This window comes from Ailuropoda melanoleuca, chromosome 1 (assembly GCF_002007445.2).
Source record: "Ailuropoda melanoleuca isolate Jingjing chromosome 1, ASM200744v2, whole genome shotgun sequence".
Lineage (NCBI taxonomy): Eukaryota > Metazoa > Chordata > Mammalia > Carnivora > Ursidae > Ailuropoda > Ailuropoda melanoleuca.
Window position 1 is genome coordinate 43249198 of NC_048218.1, and position 18900 is coordinate 43268097.

Below are 18900 nucleotides of genomic sequence, written 5' to 3' on the forward strand. Positions count from 1 at the left end.
TATTTGGAATTGGAGAGATAAACAGGAATAAGACCTATCCTCAGTCTACAAGGAACTCACAATCACAGCCATAAATGAGATGCACAAATGCAATAGAAGATTCAATGAGACATACTGAAAGTCTTTTGAAATTCAAACTCTAAATATATGCCTGATTTTATAGGGGCAGGACCAGACTATAATTTGCCAGGATATGTTTATTACAGCTCTCAGCCTGTGAATTTATTAACATCTCTCTAATGCACAAGACCTTTTGGTTTCATTCACTGTTACGTTTACAACTGACACGCACTATCTTTCCTGGCTTTTGTACCCACATTTGTTTATACTGACACAGGTGCCTATAGCTTTATGCATAGATAGGATTTCAAGTGTTTTCCCTGAAATCACTCAGAATTATAGTAAAGAGATGCATTTATAACCATCAGGGAACTCTGGATCTTGGATTCCGTGTTCTTTGGCATCTGTTAGTAAATATCTTCCTACCTTCCCTGGCTTTAGGGTATGCATTGTTTACCTGTGGCACAGCAAAAAATACCTCCCATATTTTGTGGAGAAAATTCCGTGTCTGACTCTTATGGTTCTGAGTGTTGTTTACAGCCATCTGGCAGAAAGTCTTACTTGTACTTCACCTGCAATGATTTGTGTGTCAGACTTTTTGTCTCTTATGGTGCATGAAGAGGACAAATGAAAGTCCTTTCTCCTGCAATATCTCTCCTGCTCATAAAAAGTTATTTTTCCAAACTTTAATTACTGGCGTGATATCCTGTCTCCATTCTTTCATGTCAGAGGTCTTATTTTGCTTGCTTCTTCAATTACATCTTTTTCAAGTGCTTTATGTATTTTAGCCTGCCATAGATCCTTCACTGTAAAGAGCAAAGATAACATTTGTGCTCTGTTACAACTGTCTTATCTCAATCTGTGTCTTCAGTTTTCTATGTAGAAGTACCGGTTCTGTAGTTGTTAAAATATTATTGGAAGTTTGTAAACATGCTAGTGTTTTCAAGAAGTTCAAACTGGAAGCAAGTATTTTGTTTCATTTTGTCAGAGATCATAATATAATGCGATGTAATAAGCATATTCCCTGTTTCAGAATGAGACTCTGAGGACAGCTGTGGAAGGATCCTGAATTAAGTTATTTTGTACTGTTTTTTCCTTTCTGGGCTTGAGATACACCTTTCCACATAGTTTCTTTCATAGCAGCTGCTGTATAATTATGTTGACATTATTAATGTTGTTAGGATTCTGGAAAGCTTAGGAAAACAAAAAAAGAAAGCTAGTTTCATAATAATGCTGCATAACAAGCAGTCCCCCCCCCACTCCTGCCGTGGCTTACAAAAAGCCTTTATTACTCATGAAGCCGCAGGTCAGCTGTGGTGACTCTGCTTAAAATGTTAGTTAGGTACAGATTTGCTCCACATTTCTCATTCTGGGACCCAGGTTGAAGGAGCAGCAGCTCTCCAGGGTATGCCCTTCTCATGGTGTAGGCAGGAGTGCCAGGGTGATGGCCAAACACTGCAAGCATATGAAGCCCTGGTTGGATGTGACATACGCTACCTTGCATTGCATTGGTCAGGCAAGTCTTGGGCCAAAATCAAAGTCAGTGAAGCAAAGAATTGTGCTTTCTCCCTAACAGTGATCCATGGCCATGGCAGGTAAGAAAGGAAGACTCGTGACCAAATAACACAATCTACCCTGAGTATCAATTATGATTCCCTGTCTTCCCCATATGGAATATGGTAATTTCCAGTGGAGATTTATTTTAAAGATTTAATTATTTTTAGAGAGAGAGAGAGAAAGAGAAGACAGAGCATGAATGGGCAGAGGGGCAGAGCAAGAGGGAGGGAGAATCTGGAGCAGACTCCCCACTGAGCATGGAGCCTGACATGGGTCTCCATCTCAGGACCCTGATCATGACCTTGAGATCACGACCTAAGCAGAAATCAAGAGCTGGACATTCAACCGACTTATCCACCCAGGCACCCCTGGCAGTGACTTCTAATCATGGATTTCAATGTGCTTTAAGAAAAAAACACCTTTATTTTTTGGAGTATATCTCTTCTCTCATTTGATAGGTGGTTCTCTACCTCTATTTGTCTTTCATGACTTCAAGTTAAGTCAAAGAACAGTATGTGTTTCTACCATAATTTATTTAAATCAATATAAACCACCTAATAATATGGTTCTTTTCCAGATGACATTATCACTTTTTAAAAAAAAGTAATGTGTACTTCTACCTTCTTCTTTTCTAAATGAGATTATAACTTTTTTAAAAACTAACTTATGCTTTGGCCTACTTATAAATATAAGAAAGAAATAATTATTTCGTTAAAAGAGTAAAGATCCTTTATATTGTTGTTTTTCTGAGTTTTAATATAAATTCTAGTTAGTTAACATATAGTGTAATATTAGTTTCAGGGTGAGAATTGAGTGATTCAGCACTTACATACAACACCTAGCGCTCATCACAAGTGCCCTCCTTAATACCTATCCCCCATCTAGCCCATCTGCCATCTAGCCCACCTCCCTACCCACCTCCCCTGCCTCCACTGAATGACCCTCAGTTTGTTCTCTATGGTTAAGAGTCTGTTTTCTGGTTTGCCTCGCTCTTTTTTTTTTCTTTCCCCTATGTTCATCTGTTTTGCTTCTTAAATTCCATGTATGAGTGAGATCATGTGGTATTTGTCTCCTTTTATCCACAATAGATCCCTACTTTCTACCCTAAATGAAGGTGTTAAAATATTTTCTGTATATTTAAATTTGTTATAATTCATTGAATAAACCAAATACATAGATTATATCAAGTTTTAAATGCTGTAAACAATTTTACTTTTATTTCTTCTGAGTTCTCTTTCCGTGTGAATCTTGACATGCCATGTATTGCTGTAATAGTTCATAACTTAAAATAATCAAAAATTTTGAAAACTTTTGTTTTAGTTTACATGCATTAAACTCATAACAACAAATATCATTTGAAGTAAATGTAATTTGCCAAATAGTACCATCTGCAGATAATGTGGCCTTATGAAGTCATATGAAAGTTCACAGAATATAAAGTAAAGTTTGATATTTGTATTAGAGATTGGCCAAATGGTTTGTGTGTATTCTAACATCTGTGATCTTTGGCTTATTCATAAGTCCCAGGAAATATGGTACAGCCAACAATTGGTCTTTCCAGGGTCATAGTAAGATGTATGTTCAATTCCATTAAAATCAGTGATGGGCTGAAAAACATTTTTTATTTTGGCTAGATATAAAAAATTAATTTTCTTCTGGAGGCTAGAAATTTTTTTGGTCCTGGTTATGGTGTTGGTTTGTTTTTGCTTTTGTTTTTTGCATAACTGCTTTGAGAGGTGAGACCTGTGAGGAAGGTAAGCAGGCATCTCCACAGCTATGACTCCAGGTGAAGCTGAAGCCTCCATGGTTCCACCTGGCATTCCACTCTGGGCTGCAAATGAGCAGCTGGAAACTTAGAACCTCATTCCAGGGGCTGAGTGAGCCAGTCTTCATATTGCTGTGTTCTGTTTAACAACTTTAATGGGATATAATTTATATACCACAAAGCTCACCCATTAAAATATACAAGTCAGTAATTTTCCATGTATTTGCAGAGTTGTACAACTATCACCATAATCTAATTTTAGAACATTTTCATCATTCACAAGAGAAACCCCCTTAATCCATTAGTATTCACACTCACCCACAGCCCTAGGCAGCCATGAATCTAATTTCTATCTTTATATATTTGCCAGTTCTGGACATTTCATACTAATGAAAGCATACAGTATGTGGCCTTAGGTTACTGCCTTCTTCGCTAAGCATAATGTTTTCAAATTTCATCTATGTTGTAGTATATATCAATACTTCATTTCTTATTACTGACTAACAATATTCCATTATATGGGTATACCACCTTTGTAGCCAATCATCAGTAGTGAACATTTGAGTTGTCTCCACTTTTGGGCTGTTATGAATAATGGTGCTATGAACTTTTGTGTACAAGTTTAAGAGTAGACATATTTTTCATTTCTCTTGGATATATATTGCTGGGTCATGGTAGACTTAAACATGGTAACTTTGTGTTTAACTTTTTGAGGAGCTGCCAAATTGTGTTCCAAAGTGGCTGTACCATTTTACAATTCCACCAGCAGTGAATGAGGATTCGGATTTCAGTACATCCTCAGCAACATCGTTATTGCCTTCTTGATTATAGCCATTCTAGTGGGTGTGAAATGGCATCCCATTATGACTTTGGCTTGCATTTCCCTAATTACTGATGATGTTGAACATCTTTTCATGTGCTTATTAGCCATTCATGAATCTTCTTTAGAACAATGTGTACTTAGATCCTTTGCTCATTTTTAAAATCAAGTTGTCTTTGTATAATTGAGTTGTAAGAGTTCTTTATATGTTCTGGATACAATTCCCTTAGCAGATATATAATTTGCAAATATTATTTTACATTCTGTTAGTAGTCTTATCACAAACTTTTTGATGTTATTTGAAACACAAAAGCTTTGGGGTGTCTGGGTGGCTCAATCAGTTGAGCATCCAACTCTTGACTTTGACTCAGGTCATGATCTCAGGGTCATGAGATCAAGCCCCATGTGGGGCTCCCCACTCTGTGGGAAGTCTGCTTGAGATTCTCTCCCTCTCTCTCTGCCCCTCTGCTTGCTCTCTCTCTTTCTCTCTCTCATAAATAAATAAATAAATCTTTAAAAAAAGAAACAAAAAGTCTTAACTATTATGAAGTTAAATGTATGTATTTTTTTTTCAGCATCTGTGCTTTTGGTGTTGTGTTTAAGAAATCGTTGCCTACCCCAAGGTCACAAAGATTTGCTGTTGTATTTTCTTCTAAGATTTTTACAGTTTTGACTGTTACATTTAGTTCTGTGATCCACTTTGCATTACTTTCTGTGCGTGGTGTAAGATAGATGTCTAACTTCATTCTAGTGAATGTGGATATTTAGTTGTCCCACACCATTTATTGAAAAGCTATTTTCCTCATTGAATTGTCTTGACTCCTTTGTCAAAAATCAACTAGCCCATAAATATTTATTCATGATAATTTATTTTTGGTCTCTCAATTCTATTTCATTGACCTGTGTATCTTATTTTTATGATAGTACCATACTGTCTTATTATTGTAGTCTTAAAATAAGTTTTAAAATATGGTAGTGTGAGTCCACTAACTTTGTACTTTTTCAAGGTTGTTTTGACTATTGTGGGTCTCTTGCAACTTGGTTTGATTTTTAGAGTCAAAATGAAAAGCTCTTTTAGCGCATTTTATTTTTTTGTTGTTGTTGGTTTGGTTTTTGCCTGAATTAGACATAAAAAGCCTGGTAAATTATCTCATAAAATAAATGATATGGGTGTGATTAAGGGAAGGGTTGTTGACTTCTATACATATACATATATTCACGTACTAAAATATCTCCAAGCTTTAGATATCATTATAAAATTTTGCTTAAGGAAAAGTAGATACTTGATTTCGTACTCTAATAATCCTAACATCCAATTCATAAAGCAATTTATTTATCCACTGAAGCAATAGTTGTAAATTAACATTGATGTGAACATGATTAGGTTCGGAAGGGCACAAATCACATGACATCCTGAGCAAAAAAAAAAAAAGGAGGAAAAGTCACTTCTAGCCCTTTCTGATATACTTACTTTGAACTTTTAACTATATAATTTGTTTCATAAAAGAACAAAAAAAGTGACCATTTCCTTAAAACCAGAGAAGAGCAGCCATAGAAATGATTCCTAGAACTGGGGAAATGACTGCTGGTTTCATGCTTTGCCCAACAATCATGATCTTTGCTGGATCTGAGTTTATTTTGGTGGCAAAGGTATTACGGAGACACTTCCACAGTGGGCATGGCTCTGAGAATTTAATACACTCACCTGTCCATTTCCAAAGCTAGAGAATTGATACTATAAAGTATTGAATCCATTGTCAGCACATTTTTCCTTGGATAGGAATTTCTTTTTTATTTAGATTGTGTCCTACTGTCAAAGTTGTTAAATTATTTTCATCCATCTTTCCTCTTCTTGTTCTTAATAGTTATGCAAAAGTTTTCTGGTTGAATACAATTAACTCCCTTATTCCTTATGTAAGTCTTATTCAGTGATAGATTATTAAGGGGTACTTCTGGCATATGTATTAAACCTTTTGCAAATGATCAGTATTTGATCGGAATTTTTGAATAGGTACTTGGAGGGCATTTCAAAAACAAGGTTTTGGTGGGGGGGGTTGGTTTTTTTTTTTTTAGCTTTTAGTTTTTTGCTTTTTTTCTGACTCAGGCCTTTTTATGGTAGAGTTGCCAGAAATGCCATAAATCTCAAAAGGCCATTCTTGTCCTAAACCGATTGACCCTTCAGTGCTGAATCCTCAGTTAGCTCAGGCGTTCTACTGGACCTCGCTGCCATTTTCTGAATAATTTATGTGATTTACAATGCCTTGTAAAAAGCACTGAAACATCTCTGTGTGTGACTTGTTTGCTTTTGATTTACAGTGACATCTTTTCATACTAGTCCAAAGTTGCTGAAAAACTTTTCTGAAACATTATCCTTTTCCATTCATACTCAGATGACTGTAGCTCAGTTATCAGTGACCTCAATTTTCTGCCCTGTTGTTTTTCAAATTAAAAAATACATGTGGGCACTCTCTTCATAAAATCACACATGAAAGTGCTTTTACCCAATAGATCATTCTCCTGTGTGCACTCTGCCATTACCAGTGGTTTCCTGACCTTTAGAAATAAGGAAAGCATTATGAGCATCTATTGAGATATTAAAAGCTGTAATATTATTAATGTTTCTTAGGGTCAGCTGGAATGTTTACATTGCAGCTATGATGGTGACTCAGAGAGTGACATGTATGGTTGGTAAGTGGCCCTTGACAAGGCTGTATAATGGCCTGATAATAATAAAGAAGGTAAATGAGGAAAATACTGTCTGGTTCAGTGAGATAGACATTTGTAAAGAAGATTGAGCACATATGAAGTGCTCTTCCCTACACAGAACATAAGGAGATACAGAGGACCTGCCAGTGTGGGTGCCTTATCATTTAAATTAGGCATCCTGGGAAGATGCTAAACAGAATCAGCTGAAGAAGAAAAGACACATAAATTGTTGGCAGGGAAATTCAGAGGTTGGGATCAGCAGCACCAGTGTATGTTTAAATAAAGTCAATTTTCTAGAATACATAAAACGAGATCATGCCTCGTCTTCTGAAGAACAATTTTTTCTACTGTTTAGAAAATATAATTAGGATGATTTCATGGACATAATTATCAGCAAAAGTGATTCCATCAAGGACATATGAGCCTTGTGTTTTTCACTGTTGAACAAGGATTTTGTATGGAAGAAAAATGATGTTGATAAGATTTAAGATCATGTATGCTGATTTGAGACCATTGTTTTCTGGAATCTGTGTTTCATAGCAAGTGTTTAGATAAACTGAAAAGACAAAATAAGGTAATATTTGCAAAATGTCTATCAAAGTGTTCAGTAAGCACTCAATAAGTGTTAGCTATTCTCACTCATCATCATTATCATCATCATTGTCATTGTTTTCTTCTAGTGGATGGTTACAGTTGTGCTTGGTCACATAGACGTTGTTTTGATGAAGGTCTTCATCAAAGGTAACAGAAATAAAGAACTTTGTTCAGCATATTAGCCCCCCACACTTGTACCCTAACTTAGCTATTTAAATTGCAAATGGTCCACAGTTACCTTTGATTATCTTATATCAAGCACTGAAACAGTTATCAAAAAACCTAGTTTCTAGTCTTACTCTACGACTCACTTTCGTGTGACCTAAAGTGAGTCTTATTCTCTCTAGGTCACAGAATAGATGCTATCTATGAGTCCCTTTCATATCTAATATTCTGTGGGGTAGCTTAAGGGGCAAAATTGCAGAAAAAGTATTATAATATATTGCATTCACTTTTAATCTGTCCTTGGAAGTCACTTCACTTCTGCCCCAAGCAAGCTCCACATCTTGTTTAAGAGTGTCATTTCCCTGAGTAGTCCTGCAGGCTGCAGAAACTTCCATTGCACGGTGTCAGTGCTGCGGATATTAAATATTTACTAGGGATAAAAACCTGCTGTAACCTACTTGAACTTTTAGAAACAGTTTTATAACAGAGAGATAGATACCTGTTGTCTTCAAACTATCTTTTACTGTTTGTAGTGCCTTTGACCTTCATGTGGATTCTATAGCAAATGAAGTCAAACTTTTTTCAACTGTTTATCCCTGGGCAGTACCATCTCATATGAATAGTATTCCATCAAAATGCATTTTTTTCCTGAGGAAGTCTCGCCGCAATACATCATCAGAGTGACAGCCAGTGTATTATACATTACAATAAAACATCCCCAGAGCAAAGGTACATGTGATGATGAATTATGCTAATATGTTATTGTCATTATGTTATCAGCACTCGGAGAGTGATTCACTGAGATACATCATCAGCGAGAGATTATCTGATTCCATATTACTCAAAAAATGACACCATCATGGAAAACCACAAGGAGATTCAGTTGATTAATAGGGTTGGTGATATTCTAGTGCCAGAACTCATGTATAGTGGTGTATTAAAATGTCTTTTGAAACTGAAAACAAGCTAAAGAAAGATGAGTCCATGAGGTGAGGTTATAAAAGCACTGTCAATTTAAATACTATTCCTGTAGACAGAGTGGAGAGTTAAGTGTAAACCAGAAGTCATCCTTTGTTCTTTATTCAAACATGTGACAGAGATTTAGTTCTACTTAATTGCTTAGAGAAACCGGAGAACTTCTTATAAGAAGCTATCTGTTGTAAGACCACTGGTTATCCTAGATATCTACAGTCTAGAAGTGACACTTTATAATAATATATGCATTATGTCCCAGTCACTGAACCAACCAAACAGATCGTGAAACTCTTGCTGAGCGGCAGTTTATTCAGGACCTAAGTGGATCACTTTTGTTACAGCATCTTCTTGGACACAGAACCTTGCAACATGAAACACTCAAAAGATACTTGCTGAGTTGAACTGATGAGTTTCTTAAAGCTTTCTATATTCAAAACCACCAAATAACATCTGACACTAAATTGTTAGATTAAAAGAGCAAGACGCCGTGGGTTGCAAATTAAACAACAACAACAACAAAAACAAAAACAAAACTTCATTTTTCCTGGCCCTGCTTGTTCTATTGCAATCGCAAAAGCTAGTACTTTTTCCTCACAGCTTTCATGCTCAAGTCTCTAACCCATTCATGGTCAGAGCGGGTATGGGGAAAGGAATAGGTTAGCAGCAGGGTAGCTCTCACTTAACTGGTATGTTCTCCATCTCTTAACAACAATCTGAGCTTGCTGAGTAATTGTAACTGACTTTTTTTCTCATGGAATATTTTCATGGGTTCTTCGAGGACCCCCTCTCAATTACTATATGTCTCTTTCCTGAAGATTTCCTAATAGTCTATGCCTTATAGAGCTTACAATCATTTATTTAGTCTCTCTTTTCCAGCTATTCACCTGTCTATTGTCATCTTACATTTTTGGACAAAGTCCCTTTAAAAAAAAAAAAAAGACCAAGCCGTCCCCACTCCAGAAGATCCCATATCTGATCCACAGGAAATATACTCCTCTGCCTGTTGTTGATGAAGGCACAGTTAGATACTAATGTAACAATAATTACAATAACTAACTTTTGCTGAATGCATACTATGGCCAGGCATTGCTGCATGTATTAACTTATTAAACTTTCCCAAAAAGGAAAGGGTGGTATTTTTACCCTTGGTTTACAGTTGAAGAAACGGAAGCATAGGGAGATTGATTTACCCAATGTTGCAAGACCCAGGGTTGAGAGCTAACACTCAAGACTTGGTGCTCACAGCTTCACTATGCATGCTTCTAGCTATGATGTTAAATTACAGGTTTAGTATTAGCACCAAATACTAAATTCAGTTTTAGGTCTGCGTACCAGTGTTCTCTCATTAGAACAGGTACCAACCAACCAGTGTCTCATCTTTAAGCTTTTCCAGGCATGGACTCAAAGCAAGTGCCTTGAATTCCCCCAAACTCCAGTGGCAAAAATTCTCTCAGTGTTCCTATCAAGATCCCTCACTAGATTTGATAGGAGGGTTGCCACAACGCACCAACTACATTCTCCAAAAGTAATCATTTCCATACCAGCCACTTCTACCTCAGTGACCTAGGTACTGAGCAACAAGTCATAAAACCATTGTTTTTGGTTTTTTGCTTCTACTGTACTTTTAAAATCTGTATAATGTAGGAAGGGTTTGTAATGTACTATCCTTACTATGTACTTTTTTTCTCCTTGGCCTTTCTGGGCCTCAGCTAAAATGGAAACAGAAAGAGACAGAAATGATAACATTCTTTTACAAAAATAAAGGCCATTTTCTGTCACCTAAAAGACAAGGATACGAGAGGGTATAGCTTCTAGGAATGAGTGGGTCTGTCTCCTCTGTCAGTAGTAAAAACCTGAAAAGATGAATGTGTTTCAGACCTCAAGAAATGTTTCAGGGTCATGAAAGGGGTTTTACTTCGACTGATTTATTTGTGCAATTTCAATAGGGTGGCCTGTTCTAGAGTGCTTCCAGGGATCCACTGGTTAGACCATGATGAAGTTGGTATCAACCTGTCATTGTGCAATTTGGTTTGGAGGCGTGTTATCAATTTCCAAGGTATCTAATATCCTCGCCCGAACTGGCAGCATGTGGGGAGCTTTGCATCCTGGCGATAACTGTGTCAGTCTCCCCCACAGGTGAGGGTGCTGCCAGCCCTCCTCCCCAAATGACTTCCCTTGAACACTTCCTAAGAACAGTCCCAAAACAGGTCCAATGAGTATTCTCCCCTCTTAGATACTGTCTGGCCTTAGTTAATTGGCATGTTAATTGAAGTAAATTATTAATGAAAGTTTAAGATAAAAACAAAGCATTAAAGATAGCCAGGGTGTGTTTGTTTGATTCGTCCATCTACTAATAGAGTCATTGTCTTAAGGAGAAACCAACAACAACAACAACAAAAATTAGTGACAAGCAAGCCATTTCACAGTCTAATTCTTGACATCAAGGTTTTTTGTAAAACTGTGTTTTGCCACCTAAAAACTCCTCTCCCTAATGGGAAATGTACTTCCACTTGTCTTTTGCCTCTAAAAGTTGAAAGAGGAAATTCTAGTGCCTAAAAAAGTGAAATGGTAAATTGCAAGGTAATAACACAATATAATTAACATGTAAAGCTCTTTACATTATGAAATATTTTATCCATAAGACTTTATATAATTTTGACAAAAGTAGATCAGTATCATATACTAGGAAAGGAACTGGTTTGAAGGCAAAGACCTGTGTCCAAGTCTCAGATCGGACACTTTCACTGGCCATGTCACCCTGGACCGTTTTCACACATCGGCTGACCTCCCTTTTCTTTGTCTGAAGACAGTGGCAACTGTTTTTATTAGTAGTAAGTAAGTTGAGTATAGGATCTTTGCCTTACTCATCTTTGTGGCCACAGGTCCTTGTCCAGCAACTGGCAGTAATGCTTCATGATAAGTAAATAAGTCTGCAAGGGGTTATCATCTTCCACTTACAGATGCGCAGAGTGAGTCTCAAAAAGTTTCCGTGGCCTTGTGTTACACAGCCAGTAAGGAAAAGTAGGTTGTAAAATAGGATCACATTCTGGGATCCTGATGTATGTGGAGTCCAAAACAGAAACATTAGTCACTATGGAAAAGAACGTCCACATGTATATAGAAAAGTCAACCCCAGGAGCACAGACTTCAGGATGTTCTGCTGGGGAGCAAGCTCACCCCCTCTTCCCAGCAGTTCTCACAATCAGGACCAGACTCTACGATGCCAGCCCTCTTGGTGTAGATAGAAGATAGATAGCAGGGATACCACATTGTTTCCCATTTTGAAATGACAGAAATTTTCCTCATAATTATATTCTACAGTGTTTAGTACAGAGACTAAATGTAAAAGGAAATAACACTAATAATTACTCTTATATGAGCACTGATGCAAGCATTTTGGATGCATTCTCATCTTTAATCCACAAAATGGCCCTGTAAGATACTTAACATTATCTTCTTTTTACAGGTGAGAAAATTGAGGTATGGTGAGTTAAGAAAATTTGCCAAAAGGCACAGAGCTCCTGAGGAGCAGAGGCAGGATTTGGATCTAAACCTTGTGACCGAAGGGCCTGTGCTTTTAACCTCTACACTTCACTGCCCCAGATAGTAAATAGAGAAATAGAGGACACACAAAAAAGATCCTGATAGGCAATTTCCAAGTCCAACACAGAAGTTAAAACTTAACTCAGCAAGAACACGAGGCCTAGAAGAAAATTTAAAAAAAAAAAAAAACTGCCTCACAGAAAGACCAAAAAAAAGTCTAGAAAACATATGGAAATTAATTCCTTTCTGCCTCTATTTCTCTTATGCAACAATTTTCTATAACATGTGTTCAGATAAGCATTTAACTAAATATATTTTGTCTAAACTTGCATATGACTAGAATAAGCACCCTGAATTTTCAAGGGTGGCAGAAATATTGATTCTGTGGCAACTGTCTTAGCCCAGGTTCCCTAGAAAAGAGAGCCTCAGAAAAGAATTTGGAATGATGAAGCTTTATTTGGGAGGCACGAAAGCAGGGCACCTAGACTGAGGGGAAATGGAAGTGAGGCAAGGAAGAGTGTTAAGCGATACCACTCCTTGTTACTGTATTTGCTCTTTCCACAAAACAGCAGTTAAGAGATGGGTCCCCTAACCGTGCAGAACTTCTCCAAATGGGCCGTAGGGAGAAACCGTGCTTTGTCATTCACGGGAAGAAAGAAGAAAGAGGGATTTCTCTATCCAACTCCTTCCCGCCTCCTGTTTCCCAATGGCCAATGTTTGCTGAATTGTGAGCAAATTCCCCCTTGTTTCCAAGTCGAGTGGCCTGGCACCTTCATGGCCATGTGATATGCCAAGTTTCACATCCATCAGTGTGGTATATCCATTCCAGAAGTGAGGGAAGTCACAAATTCTGAGCCTATAGCTAATGGACCTGAATGAGTAGAGGTGAACTTGGCATTCTCAAGGCAAGTGCCCGGCCAGCCCTCAGGGATGGCAGCATGGTCCAAGAGGCAGACGAGGCTGATAGAAACTGACACGTTCCTTAGCATTGGTGTAACTTTTAGGAAATCGACTTTAGCTCAAACAAACAGAATCTCAAGTCAAGGCCACGAAGAAAGAGCCATCTCCTTTTTAAGCTATGGCAACATCTAGGATGTAGGCTATCAAGGAAAAGAAATACACACAATACACATATAATACATACATACGTGTGTGTGTGTGTATATATATATAATTTCCTTCAAAATCACAAAATATTCAATGCTGCATATTATAATCCAACCACAACCATTGGATTTTTAGAAATATAATTCTGAAAAGATGTGGGTACTCAGAGCCCGTATTCTATCAGTGGTAGATCAGGGCAAGCCTAATACAGCAGGAGGAAGAGTAGAATGTGAGGAAACCTTACACAGGCTACATCACAGGCCAAAGACCAGGAAGCAGGTGGGTTGGGTCAGAGGTGAAGAAGAGGGTCTCCCTGCTGGTGGGCGCAACGTCGTATCTAGAGCATCTGGCAGCAGATAGTGAGTGGTGATGCAAGAAGGCACAGTCTGTGCTAGACATAGTTTATAGATTGTAGAAACAAAAATTCTAGTATCGCTTTATTCTGATGAGACCTATAAACGTATGAGAAGTGGACAGGGCTTGAGCTCAAATAACCAAGCAGGAGCTAAAGGACAAGGACACCCACAAGGCTCTTAGTTTTGAGTCTTACAGTGTTAGGAGCTCCCCATCTAAGGGTAGCAGCAGCCCCTGGCCTAAGAAAGAGCTTAGTATGCCAGTGATGGCTGGTTATTCCTTCTTGGGGAGAGGAGGGGACGGTGGGGGGCAGTGAGTCAGATTAAATGGCTGGGCCACTTTCCTGAATTAGAGGATGCTAACAGTTAACTAGATTCTTTCAGCAAACATTTACCAAGCACTTATATCTGATATTTAATACATATTTCAGACTAACAACAAATACAAACATTCTATAATTTGTTGGTTTTGATAGCCTGCTTTAACATATCTCTGCGTGAACATGTTTCTCATGATCATAGAATATATCTGTATTGTGCATATATGTATACATATATATAACTTTCGTTTACTATTACTATTTGAATTTATCCAATGATGGCTACCTACCTTCTAGACCATTGCACAGTATAATTTGTACTTATCTGGCATTCGCATTCCCCTGTAATCCTTCCTTCTTCCTTCCCATCCCCCATCTAGCATAGTGCAATCAATTCCTGAAGCCATGGGTGATGGAAATAATGTATAGAGGTACCTAGCTATTTCCCCAAATTTATAAATTGGGTGCCAAGTTGAAAATAATGTCAGGTATCTGCATTTCTAATTTAGTGTTCTCAAAGGTAGCCCTCTGACAACTGGCAAAAGTCTCCTGCTCTGACAGCCTGACCCTGACACTCCAATTAAATATAAAAACAGATCTGAATCTTTTTCACCCAGTTGTACTGTCAAGGCTAGTATAACTTGACTGTCACATAGAGCTCTTTAAATCAGGCTGCCAAGAAAATATGATTGTAGTACAGATTTTAGCATTCAGAAATATTCACTCCCCTTTCACTTACACAGATTTTAAGGGTCAAAGCTATGCATTTTTATCAGATATTTTATTATCTTTCAACCTTTGTGAAGATCAATGTATTAGAATAGAGGAAGAACTTTTTCTCCTTTACTGCTGAAGTGATTTGGTACAAGGGAAATACTAATGAGGATTTTTTAGTACTTACTAGAAGTTCCCATTGGACAAAATGAGAAAGTTTTATAAGGAAGATGGATGCAATGTGTAGATTCCATAATACTTTTGGAAACTAAGCATCAGGTCAAAATGGATGAACATTTAGAAAAGGGATAAAAGTGTGGAGTTTTGAATTTTCTTAGAAATATGATGCTTCCAGGTTACAACATGTTTGAGCAAAAACTGAAACCATAAGAACCCTGACTTGTAAGTATAAGGAAAGAGAAACTTTTTGAAGTAGGTTTTTCTATTTATTATAAATGCCATATAGTTATTATAGGCCTAATAATGATCAGTTTTTAGCATTTTTCCGTCCTAGGATGGATACCACTAGTTGATCACTGTTGCCCTTATCATTGTCATCCCACTGGTAACACTTCTAAGAGGTGGCATTCAAGTCATTCTGCTTCAACTCCCATGGGTTGATCGAATCACGTCACTTTACAGTTTCCATCGTGAACTTCATCATTTAACAGAAGTGTCTAGGATTTTCTCTTCAAACAAACAAACAAAGATCCTAATACAGAAATCCAAACTTAATACAGTTAGGCTATTATCCCAGTTTTGTCATCAACAACACGAGCACTCACCGTACTCAGTATGTCTCTTTCTCCTTAAGTTAGGAAAGTTAATCTTTGCTTGAGAAGAGCTACAGGCGAGAGAGGGTGGGATCATTTTAGGGTTCATGAAAGTGGAAGATTGACAGCCCTGGCTGAAGTCAGGCAGAAAGCAGTCAGCCCTGGGGAGGCATTGCTGACAGCTACGCTAATGCACTACAATGCTGACTTGAAACTTCCTCCAGATTCCAGAAAAAAAGCCATTTGGGAAGAGCCTGTCAATAATGTAAAACTGGGCCAAATGGTTCTGGTTGTGGACTGCTAGCAAGTGTCTACCCAAGACTAATTGGAGATGACCAAACTCACATTTCATCTGAGAACTATGAGCAGAGCCATCCTCAAATGAAAGGAGCTTTCCTGCAAATTAGAGTGTTATTTGTTAAATAGTATTATTGGGTTTAACATTTCAGGTATTTTTCTACAAGTAGGTTTTTTTTTTCTTCTTGAATTCTCTGGGCTCTGCTTTAAGTTCAGTTTTGTTTGCCAGGAAGATATGAGAACAAGTTTAATGCAGTGAAAGATGTTTTACTTAGAGCAATAATATGACAAGCAGAACTGAATACATAGCAACATGCACATCACATAAAGCTTTCCAGCCAACGCTGGCTTTAAAATCACCAGTGAACTAAAAAACAAAACAAAATATAAATATCACACTCAAGGTATAGATGAAAAGCACCATGTCAAAAACACAATTAAATAAATTATCTTCTTCTGTGCTTAAATAATGGAGGGAGGTTATGGCAAGCCGAATTGCTGTTTTGTTGCCTTGAATTGCTTCAACAACTTGACCTTGGGTTGAATTCTCTGGAGTATAATATTGAGCCCATATGAAGTCCTTTTCCCTGAGCAAATTTGTTTTCAGAGGGGGAAAACAACTAAAAATTGATCCTATAGAATTTCATAAATGACGACAGTGAAAAACAACCTTTCTGAGTGAATTTTCTTTCTTCTACCCACTACACATATATATGTGAGAAAGCAAGAAGGGGCGGGGGAGTTGAACACTTGTCCTTCTTCCCCTTCAGATTAACTACTTAAACTATGAATTTAACAAATCACACAAAATTATTATGGATTAATGGGAGAAGATAAAGATAAACTGTTTTTTAAACATGGCATTATTAATTTTAAATATAAGAAATGTTTCTAGTCTAATTAGCAGATCCTTAGAGGATTTGTTCTAATACATAAATGTAAAGTGTATGTAAATGATGCTTCCATAGTGCATGATAGTCCTTGAGAAGAGAATTCCCAAAATTAGTTTTTGAATATTCCTCCTTTAACTTTGTTTACATGATTGATTTGAACTCTCCATTTCAGATATGTTAAGCAGAGTAAATGCCATCCCATTCTTCTCTGGAATATGGCAAATATCTAACAAGAGGAATTGAAATAAATGCTTTTAATGTATAAAATATGGTGCCATATGTAACTATTACAGAATGATTAAATAATGTTACTAACGCCCTAGATGTGGCAAGTTTTCCTGCTTTTACCCTTCCCTCCTTTTGTCCCCTAATCCCCCATCAGCAATTCGCAATGCAGCCAAAGTGATCTAAAAAAATAGCAAAACCCCTGATTTTATCATCCCATTGCTTGAAACCTTTCAGTGCTTTCCCATTGCTGTGAGAAAAGGTCCAGATTTTTTTAAATGCATTGGGAAGCCCCTCAGGATCCCATGCCCTGCTAGCTTCTCTAGCCTCTGTCTCTCCCCAGCCCCCATCTCCTACTCTATTCTTTACTGCAACTTCTGTCAATACCTCTAAATCTATTATGTTCTCTCTTTTGTACCTGTTCGCTCTAACTAGACCAGTCTTCCCTACCTCCCACCCCTGTTCTCCTCCTTTCTCACACCTCTTTTGTTTAACTCCATTCTTCCATAAGGTCCAAGCCTACACATCATTTTCTCTTGCGAGCCTTCCCTGATTCTCCCCTACCTTGGCACCTATCACATTTCACAGCATCATTTATTATGTGTCATTATCATCCATTAGATGATAAGTACTGTCATGATCTTATGCTACATGTCCAAAATTCCTACAGCTAATATTAACTGAGTACCTATAATGCTCAGACTCATTTCTAAGCTCTGAGAAAACAGCAAAGAACCAAGCAAACAAAACCCCTGCCTCAAGGAGCTTATATTCTGTACATACAGCAAGTAGTTACTAGCAAGAACAGAGTAAAAGAAAACAGGATGATAGAGAACAAAAGGAAAACAGATTGAGAAGAATGCACAAGGCGAAGTAAGAAAGAGCCCCTGACATTCAAAGTAAAAATGGAAGGGACTTATAGGAATGCAGGTTGATCTCTTAAAAGACCCCACCCCACAACTAGATAGGCCCTCTTTTACCTAAAACTTTGCCATTGGCTTGTGATATTTGAAGATGATAGAGATCGTGCCTTTTTTCATTCTACCTACAGCCAAGTATATCCAGCATCTGTCATTCAGCATTCCAAATATGTCCTGCAGAGCCATCTGCTGTCCACAATGAACAAGGCTTCAGAACCCAAGTGATATACTTAAGCCTGAGCAAAACAAGCTGAAGCTTATTTTACAAGCATTGCTTCTCTAAAATTTATTCACTGGGAAAATCTGCTATAGAACAGTGAATATGTTATGCAAGTAAAATTAGACCTTTCAACCTGCTTGGTATGATGCATGATTACACACACTTATTGCAGGTGATTCTGCAAGAAATAAAAGTAATTTAAGTTTTTTTTAGACATTCAATATAAAAGGTCAAAAGAGAGGTTTAGGATCCCTGTCATCCCCTTATACCTAAAAAAATTAAAAGAACTTATTTACACTTTTTACCATGTGATTCAGATCTTTAAGCCACAATAAAATTAGAGTGAAAGCAAAAAAATCAATCAAACCAAAGTGTATATAATTTGCATACAGAAATAGTGAGAGATGCATCCCAAATTAAAAAATCCTGTGCCTTTGAACTCTGCTCTTTCTGAAGAGATGTCCTGGCCTCTTTGTCTCACTAGTGAAACTCCTACTTTTCTTTTAAATTCTACCTAAAGCTTACCTCTGTTATGTCACCTTTCTGCTTCTTCCCATAGCCATCCCAAGCAGCTGATCCTCCTTTTTTTGCTGTCAAATGAATCTAATACAGACTTCTGTTAGAGCCCTTACCCATTATTTGTTTACATCCAAGTATTTGTTTACCCATTATTTGTTTACATCCAAGTGCTGCCATTATTTGTTTACATCCAAGTCTCTCCTACTGCAACATGATCTCCCTGAGGAAAAGGAGGATGTCTTTGTGACTCAAGCACCCGGCCTGTGAGATGTGTTAAAAAAAAGAAACAACAGGTGGACCAAAAAGGAATTAAAAAATGATGAATGAGTAAATGAAAGCCACCAGTGACCTTCAATGCCTCTCTGGGTGAGGCC

General features: G+C 37.5%; 1 protein-coding gene across 10 annotated transcripts in view; it reads left to right on the forward strand.

Annotated features, from left to right (window-relative positions):
• Positions 1-18900, forward strand: part of EPHA6 (EPH receptor A6) — an 811316-nt gene that overhangs the window by 752085 nt on the left and 40331 nt on the right. The window lies entirely within an intron of this gene.